This window comes from Bidens hawaiensis, unplaced genomic scaffold (assembly GCF_021521415.1).
Source record: "Bidens hawaiensis isolate Kalapana, Puna unplaced genomic scaffold, B.hawaiensis_p1.1 tig00035142_1, whole genome shotgun sequence".
Taxonomy (NCBI): domain Eukaryota; kingdom Viridiplantae; phylum Streptophyta; class Magnoliopsida; order Asterales; family Asteraceae; genus Bidens; species Bidens hawaiensis.
Genome location: NW_027496125.1, coordinates 180,066 through 190,472, shown reverse-complemented (window position 1 = coordinate 190,472; position 10,407 = coordinate 180,066). Strand labels below are relative to the sequence as shown.

The 10,407-nt window shown below is 30.8% G+C and overlaps 1 long non-coding RNA gene across 1 annotated transcript; it reads right to left on the bottom strand.

The window, feature by feature from the left end:
* Nucleotides 1-3,038: 3,038 nt before the first annotated feature.
* On the bottom strand, nt 3,039-4,320 carry LOC143587112 (uncharacterized). Its single transcript, XR_013144816.1, has 3 exons — nt 4,184-4,320; nt 3,443-3,640; nt 3,039-3,121 (listed from the first exon to the last, which is right to left on the bottom strand). It is a non-coding gene; the product is annotated as an uncharacterized LOC143587112 (long non-coding RNA).
* Nucleotides 4,321-10,407: the final 6,087 nt, after the last annotated feature.

Sequence of the window (10,407 nt, the reverse complement as noted above, 5' to 3'; positions counted from 1 at the left end):
TTGGTAGGGGGCGACACCGGCGAATGGGTTGGAGAATATTATTAATTTAATATTTTGTGTGTGTAATATATATATATATATATATATATATATATATATATATATATATATGTATATATGATTGATTTCTTTTGAGAACCATTTTGAGTTTTAAGAACTCGAAAGAATTCAACGTAACAATTTTTTTTTTCGAATTTTTTTTACACATGTGTAATACGTAAGTGTAAATAATGTACAAAAAATTACAGTATTTTTTTACACACCGAATCGACTTTTTACACATGTGTAACTAACGTTTAAACTTGTGTAATTATCAAAAATACTTATTCTCTCTCCTGCTTCATTTTTTAATTAGATTTAATCTCAGCCACATATTTCATATAATTTAATTAAATGTGTGGTTTAAAATTGAGTTCTTAAAGTTCTTAAAACTCACCATGGTTCTCAAAATAACCCTCCCCTATGTATATATATTAGGCTACAACATCATTACACCCCAAAAACAAAAAACCTACCTTTTGCTGACTAGGCGCCACATGGCGCAAAACGCACTATTTTGTAGCTCATCCATTACACATAGCCTTATGGACACGAACAAGATCATTTAATATATTGAACTCCACTTGTTTCGGTCTTTATTTCTAAGCCCGTGATTAGTTTTTCAAGCTCAGCCTGTAAACTATTTATGAATTAAATTTTATACATTTATAGTTTAAGCTCGATTTTCCATGAGCCGATCTTTAGTAGCTCGCGAACAACTCGGCTCGTTTGAAGCCCTATTATTAGTTCAATCTCGTATTTTAGTGTTGAGGGTGTTTTCGTCCTTAATATTGTAAGGCGATGTACAAATTAATAAATTGAAGCGTGTAATTATTCCAAGTAAATTGAAACGTTAGTTCATATTTCGAAAGCAAATAATGATAATTACTTCTCTCTCAATATTTTAGTGAAGTAAAATCATTAGTTTCTATTAATGGAAATACAGCTTTTCTTGCTGCTTTGGCTTTCAAATACCTATTTTTGTGAAATTCTTGTCTTTGTCTTTGTAAACTTGTGATTAATGAATATTTGTATTTGATTTGTAATTGATATATTTGCATTTTAATACAATAGTATGAATAGATAACAATATAAATACAAAGAGGAAAAATATAAAACATTTCTAAAATATGCAATCTTTAACAAATGAACACAACATTCATGAGCTTATATCTAGTCTAAACGAGATTGAATTAATGAATTTTGGGTCAAACCCTTATGTATATACGTGCATTTTGATATACATTAAGGGTTCAGGCTAACTAGATGAGTTTACGCATTAACCCCTTTATTTTACAACTCTTTTATAAAATGTGTTCTATGTACCTTAAACTTATCGAGTATTTTATACAAAAATGTAAACTGTATAAGAGAAATACACATAGTTTAATACTTTATTAAATGTATTTGTTCTATATACACATAATTCGAATGTAGACGTGTAATTCATGCAAAGCCAGTATCTGTGTAACCGAAAAATTGAACACGTGTAACCGGCATGGGAATGCATGTTACAATCATTAAACTTACCTAACCAACACTTTGAGCGTAATTAATTCAGAATGCACTTGTTTTCTTGTGGCTACTTAGTTTCTTGTTTTTATGCTTAAGTAATGGATAATGAGTTAGTGGTTTAGTAGGGTAATTTGTTTCCTATTTATTTTCTTTTGAATCGTAAGGTAATACATCACTTTCAATTACTAGTTTTCAATATACATAAAAGCTTTCAACCAAAGTGTTAGTGTGTGCCAATTCTCTATACAGTTGCCTTTTTCCATTTAAGTGTGATTTCCACTTTGTGTTTAACATTGTGCGTACAAAAAAACTGGTTCGAAACCAGTTAACCGGAAACCAAACCGTTTGTTTCTCAAACCGGTTTTCAAACTGAACCAAACCGCCGGTTTGTATATAGGTTTGGGTATTATTCAATCAAACCGTTTTTTTTCTTAAACCGGTTTAAAACTGGTTTAAATCCGACCCGGACGGTCTGGATAAATTTGGCTACTTTTATGCTTAGACCGGTTTAGAATATGCAAAAACAAAGCTGGTTCGGTTTGCAAAAAAACCGGTTTTATATACCTCTAATTGTGCCTATATTTTTATGTGTTGAATTTATGTTCTTTACGAATTGCGGTTGTAATTCGAAGATTTAGTTTGGTATTAATCATAGTTGTTCGATCAAGATTCTTGTGTGTACAACCATTTCATGTAATTGGCCTTAATTATCACCAACGATGTTTAATATCTGCAACAACTAATTATATATATATAAAGAGATGTTCTAACCAAAATAATTTCATTATTTTCAACTTAATTAATGCATAATGTCACTAGAGAAAGGTATACTAGTTGTGCATAAAACTGGATAAGCATTAGCATAAATATACTAGGTTCAATCCACACAATTCAAATCATCCATACAAATACTAATATTAATTAAGACAAACCACTTCTTAAATCATCATCCACTGTCTGTTAAATCAACTTACCCAGGTGTACGTTCAACTGAAAAGCATACAAGTGCATACATAGAAGTGCATACTTGATGCGGTTTACACGTTCTAGAAATGGGCGGTAAAGGATTCGCATACGATGGCGAAAAGACTCTATTTACTGTGGGCCCGTTGCCCGGGACTCAGCTTGAGTTCCCAGTTGTGTTGGAAAATCTGTCTTCAAACAGGTACACAATTTATTTTTTATTATTATTATTATTATTATTATTATTATTATTATTATTATTATTATTTTGTTACTTTAAGAATCTTGGTGCTAATGTTTTGAGTGTTTTTTTGTGTAGAACTGTACGCGGTGGCAGCCCAAGTGAAAAGGATACCAAAAGATCAAGACGTCCTCCTCAATCCTCACAGTATACGACTTGGATTGAGGCGGACGTCTTGATCTCTTGGTGTCCTTTTCACTCGGGCGGCCACGCTTACAGTTCTATACAAACAACACTAACTCATTTCGCCATCGTATGCGAATCCTTTACCGCCCATTTCTAGAGCGTGTAAACCGCATCAAGTACCCGTCTGCCAATACCTTTGACTTCCACAGGATTTCCATCTTCATAGAATAATGCCACCTAAATCATCATACATACCAACATTTTAGATTATAAACCAAGTATGATATTATATCATTGTACACGTTTCTTACACATAACTCGTGTTTCTAGATGAAACACTAACCCGGTATCGATCATCTATTTATAACATTAACTCAAATTTAGTTAACAAGAACTTTGTCATTATGAAACTTACTAAACACCACCCCTGTGGATTGGGCCAAACAACAGTTGAGGTGAAATCATATAAATTTTTCTACTTTCTAAACATCTTAAAGCTTTCTAATAGCATAAGTCTAATTAATCATAACATAATAACAGTAGTAGAGAGATATATACACTGTATTGATAGAAGTGGTCAGTGGTGTTGTTCAGTTTCACATTAAAATGGTTGGAGACCAGTTCGATCCTCCGGCCTTTGGTGCTAGTCGTGCGTCTAGCCATCGGGTTGCGGTTTGAGCCAGTAGAAACATATTTTGGTGGAACCACAACTACTTCCTTAGATGCTTTCTCATCTGAATGCTCCATTTTTGTTTTCTGTCACAAACAAAAACCATATCATAATCATAATATATATATATATATAGATCGACACATGAACAAAAACCAAATTATAAGAATAATATATAATAAGCACATCATATATATGTAGAGATATCACAATTTACAAAACACAAACAAATAACTTTTATTATATAATGTATAAATCTAGCAAAAGACATATATATAAGAACACAGATCCATATAATATATGTACAACACAAACATTTGTCCATGTATATATGAGTTATACACATTAATATAATTTTTTTAAAAAAATATACAAACATATTTAACAAAATTACTTATCTTAAACACAAACAGATAACTTTTATTAAGTTATAAATCTACCAAAAGACAATATAAGAACACATAATACACACACACTTTTTAACACAAAAACACACACTAAAACATGTTACAAACACACTTTAACACAAGCACATACTTAACATACTTTAAACACATAGAGTTATGAACACATTGAAGAAAATATTCATTACAATATGTACATAAAAAGATGATAAACACCCATCGTACCAGAAGTTTAAGAAGTAAACTGATCTGAACAAGTGAGAAGATGAACAACTAAAAACCCTAGATCTAAAGGAAAGACAAGGGTTTTTTTGCACCAATTTTCTAGTGAGAGAAACAATGTAGACTGAGAGTGAAGTTAAGATGAATAAGTGATCATGAAATGTTGTCTTTAAAGATGGGGTCATAGTAGAGGTGCACAAATCGGTTTTTTTAAAAAAACCGGTTCGGTTATTAACCGGACCGGTTTTTTTTGGACCGGAAAAAAACCGAACCGGTTAATAACCGGACCGGTTAATAACCGGTTTTTTCATCTCAAAACCCTAACCGGTCTAACCGGTTAGGACCGGTTTAGAAACCGGTTAGAACCGGTTAATAAACCGGTTTTTTTTATTAACCGGTTTTTTAAAAACCGGTTTTTAACCGGTTAACCGGTTTTTTTTTTTTTTTTTTTTTTTTAATAACCATAAAAAACGGTCAAAAAACCAAAAAAAACGGCTATATGCCCGTTATACAACGGTCAAAACCGGTTTAACCGGTTAACCGGTTATAAAAAAACCAGTTAACCGGTTATAAAAAAACCGGTTTATAAAAAAACCGGTTTTTTTTATAACCGGTTTCAAAACCGGTTTTGGCTCTAAAACTTAAAACCGATATACAAACCGGCGGTTTGTAAACCGGTCAAACCGGTTTTTAAAAAACCGGTTTTTTTAAAAACCGGTTTCCGGTTTAAACCGCCAAACCGGTTCGGGAACCGGTTTTTTTGTGCACCTCTAGGTCATAGGATTCTATTTATTTCCTTTGACCATTTTAACCCTTGCTATGATCATGGTAGTCAACTAGTCCAATCTTGCATTTTAGTGTTTGAGGATATTTTGGTCATAATAATATTGTATATTTGATAATCTAATGAAAAGAAAATAATGATGATTGTAACATCTCTCTTTCTCATAACTTCTCTCTCTAGACTTCAAAGTGATTTGAAAACAGTTGATTAGTTCCTATAAATGGAAGAACATATTTTTTTGTTACTTTAGCTTCTAATTGTCTATTTAGTGAAATTATTTCACATCACATTTGAGAATAATAAATATCTTTTATTTGATTTATATTAAAATATATTTGCATTTAAATAGAAACACAAAGTGTGTATATATATATATATATATATATATATATATATATATATTATTTAAATAAAGTAATCTTGAAAAAAATTGATAGATAAGATTTAGTGTTTAAAACACAACTGAACACATCATTCATGAGTTTATAATTACTTCTTCAGGCTAACCAACATGATGAGTTTAAAATTTTAAGAAAATCATACGCACAAAAATAAATTTAAGTGTTTTACATATGTCTGTATATTATTTATATGAAACACGTATATATCATACGTACTTTAACACACAAATATATTGTTACGCACTTGAACACATACATTGAAGAACACATTTATGTTTTCTGGCAGAGTCACATACAAAATCTGTATCATAATCTTAAAATATATACACACACATACTATGTGTAACATCCTGAAATATTATAATATTAAATAAAGGAAGATTTCGTTAAGTTGTCAAGCGTTAAATAATATTATCAAGTGTTTAATAAAGAATCATGGACTTGGATTAATTATGGTGGATTAAAGGGTAATGGGCCTTAGGTCCATGGGCTTTAAGGGATATAAATATCCTCATAAACCATCCTAAAACCCTAATCCTCATTCCATCTTCCATATTTCTCTACACACTCACAAACACACACATCCTACACCCTATACGGCCGAGAGGGAAAGACGAGCGAGATCCGAGAGCGAGTAAACGTTAGTTGTGATTAGATCTTTGTTATTCGAATCTTATACAAGATCTAGAGTTCCTAAACAAGCTAACCAAGATCAAACGAGCACGTAAAGGTATGTCTTTCACCTTAAAGTTTACGTTTTTATAAACGTTTAGCCTTAAAACTTAGAACGAGAGTAGATCGGGTGTAAATGAAACATAAAGTTGTAAACTTGATGATAAACATGAATGAAATGAACCCGAAAATGGAAACGGCTCGATTAAATGAACCCTTGAAACTAGTATTAACGTTTTAGCTTAAAGGTCCAACCTTTATGCGTTTTCGAGCTGAATCTTATTCAAAAACGACTATGGGAATGTTCACGGGATTGGTTAGCATCATATCAAAGGATTAAAGGCTGAACAGAGAGGTCTATTGGGTTAAAATCAAAACCCGACGCTAACAGTAGATAACTTCGCCAAATACGTTCGCTTGTATAAGTTCGCTTGGTAATAAGATCGCTTAAGCACTAAGTTCGCTGGCTAACTTCTCTAATGTTAAGTTCGCTGAACGCTTAACTTTGCCAAGATTAAATTCGCTTAACACTAAGTTAAAGTAACCTGATACAATATGACGAGTTTTGACATATGTAAGCTATATACAGTTAGCAGAGCACAGTTAAAGAGAGGAATCACGATAAACGGAGAAAGGAACCGAATACAGGTGAGTTTCTAGCCCCATTTTCCTTGTTACGTTTTCGGGGCTGTGTGCATACTCGATGTGATAGTCAATACACTTACCTTAAATGGTAAGTGTATGCCATGTATGATTTATGTGATAGATATTATGTTATGATTGTGAATGAAAGCTTTTCGATACGTGATCGATCTTCGGATATTGCACGTGTTGACAAGGGAGGTATGTATATGAAAGATGAATGTGTATGATATAGTTATATGTACGATACATGAGTATGTAATAATGATTAAAGAAAGTATATGTATGAGTATGTAAAGATAGTATGAACGAAGAAGAAGAAGAAGAAAGAGGGATCAGACCCTAATAATATCTGAGATAGAGAAGACGGGATCAGACCCGTAATAATATCTGAGATAGAGAAGTAAAAAGGGATCAGACCCTAATAATATCTGAGATAGACAAGAAAGGGATCAGACCCTAATAATATCTGAGATAGACAAAGGAAAGAGGGATCAGACCCTAATAATATCTGAGATAGACAAGAAAGGGATCAGACCCTAATAATATCTGAGATAGACAAAGGAAAGAGGGATCAGACCCTAATAATATCTGAGATAGAAAAGGAAGGGATCAGACCCTAATAATATCTGAGATAGAATGGACAGTAAATATAAAGCATAAAAGTAATAAAGTATGTACTTATGTATGAAAGTATGATATACAAGTAAATTAGTATAGTAATTATCATGTATTTTCGGATGTATGATTGAAGGTAAGTGAATGCATTGTATGATGTATGATTAACTAGAACTCACTCAGCGTAACTGACTTTTAGTAAGCACGCTGGTGAGTAGGATGCGACAGCTGGCGTGAGCGGGACACATGGCAGAAGAATAAGAGTCTGGCATCTGAAGACCTGTCATGTTTTATAAGTTATGTTTTGATTTTGAAAGACAAGAAGAATGTTTTAAGACAGGTTATGGTTTATTATTGTTAAGTTATTGAAAGTTTTATATTCCGCGTAAAGTTTTAATTAACTCTGATTTTAGAACTGCGTTTATGAGTAAATCCAACACCAAAGTAGGGCTATCGGCAACGGGGCCTTACACTATGACATGAACAAAAACGAAAATAAAGAGAATAAATATATAAGGAACACATCAAATGTAGGTATATTCACAAATCACTTTTATTAAGTTATAAATCTAGCAAAAGACAAATAAAAGAACACAGGTCCGTATAGTATATGTACAAAACAAACATTTGTACATTTTATAAAAGTTATTAATATTAATATAATTAATAAAAAGAAATACAAACATATGTAACAAAACTTACCTTAAGGCTTAAAAACAAACATGTAACTTGCATGAGTTATAAAATCAGGTATTATCCTAACTTAAGAAAATCATACACAAAGAATATAAATTAAGTTTTTACATATGTTTTTATTTTATTATATTTTAAATCTGAAACACATATTACACACACATACACACACTTAAAACACAAAAATATATTCACACACTTAAGACATACAGTTATGAACACATAAAGACAAAGTGTGTGTAGTATATTGTGTTTGTGTGTTTATGTGTGTGTAAACACAAACAGTTATGAACACATTGAAGAAAATTTCCATTACAAATATATATACATATATACTTAACGTAGCAGAAGTTAATAAGTAAACTGATCTAAACAAATGAGAAGATGAACAATTAAAAACCTTAGATCTAAAGGAAAGATAAAGTGTTTTTCAACAATGTTCTAGTAAGAGAAACATTGTAGTGAGAGAGTGATGTTAAGAAGAATTGATCATGAACTGTTGAGTTGTAGGTATTTTACTTGGTGCAATGCATTAGGTACACGGCCCACAAGATTCCATACATTTCCCTTTGACTATTTAACCCTCGCTATGAAATTTTTTTATGATGTAAATGAATCGGACAATCAACGAATAGCTCGTGACTTGTTTGGCAGGAAGTTCGTTTACATCCATTCGTTTAATAAATGAGCAAACACGAACAAGAAATTTTGTTCGTTTCATTAAATGGACGAATACGAACAGATGTTGCGTTCGTCATTTTTGTTTCTGAACATTTGGTAATGTGTTCCTTTATGTTTGTTTATGTTTGTTTGCTAAAAGTTTGTTTTAATTTTTTATAATATTTTATTCATGTTAACCAACCTAACATTTAAATTTTATAATTAATTTTATTGTTTATATTCAGTTCATTTTGTTAATGGTTTTTATTTGTGAACAACAATATTTAAAAAAAAAAACCAGCTTTCCTAACCACAAGTATTATATCAAGAATGAACTTATAAACGAAAATGCACACAAAACTCGAAATTTTTTTAACACCTAGTTATATTACATTTAGATAATAAAACTCAAAAACATTTGTTACACATAATAAGTCCCAATTATATTTACTTACAAAAAAATACAACTAAAGAACGTGTCTTACACACAACTCGTGTTTCTAGATGAAACACTAACCCGGTATCGATCATCTATTTATAACATTAACTCAAATTTAGCTAACAAGAACTTTGTCATTAAGAAACTTATTAACAACCACCCCTGGATTGGGCCAAACAACAATTGAGGTGACATCATATAAATTTCTCTACTTTCTATGCATTTAAAAGCTTTCTAATAGCATAAGTCTAATCAATCATAACATAATAATAGTATATATTGGTTGTAAATACAGGAGTTGAGAGACATATACTCACACACTTAAACACAAACACATACTAAACATGCTGTAAACACATACATTTATGAACAAGTTAAAGAAAATATCTATTACAACAATGTACATAGAAATATGATATACACCTAACGTACTAGAAGTTTAAGAAGTAAACTGATCTAAACAAGTGAGAAGATGAACAACTAAAAACCCTAGATCTAAAGGAAAGACATGTTTTTTTGCAATAATTTTCTAGTGAGAGAAACAATGTAGATCATAGAGAATAAATTTAAGAATAAGTGATAATGAAATATTGTCCTGCAGGTACTACACTTTTTTAAGTTGGGCTCACATGATTTGTTAATTTTCTTTGACCATTTTAATCTTTTCTATGCTCATGTTAGTCGGTTAGTCCAATCTTACATTTTAGTGTTTGAGGGTATTTTCGTCCTAATAATATTGTATATTTGATAATGTAAAGAAAATAAAATAATGATGATTACAACATCTCTTTTTTTCGGAACTTCTCTCTCTAAACTTCAAAGTAATGTGAAAAAAGTTAATTAGTTCCTATAAATGGAAGAACATATTTCTTTGTTACTTTTTGCTTTTAATGGTCTATTATAGTAAAATTATGTCATATCACTTTTGTGAATAATAAATGTCTTTTATTTGATTTATATTAAAACATATTTGCATTTTAATAGAAGCATAAAGTGTAAAAATATAACACAAATTTTAAATAAATAATCTTTAAAAAAATGATAGATAAGATTTAGTGTTTAAAACACAAATGAACACAGCATTCATGAGTTTATATTTACTTATTCAGGCTAACCTGATGAGTTTATAGTTTTAAGAAAACTATACACAAAAAATAAATTATGTTTTTTACATACATTTGTATTTTTTTATATGAAACACATATATATCCTACACACTTTAACATAAATACACACGTACTTAAACAACACAAATATATTATTACGCACTTGAACACATACATTTATGAACACATGTAAGCCAAGGTGTGTTAAGTAT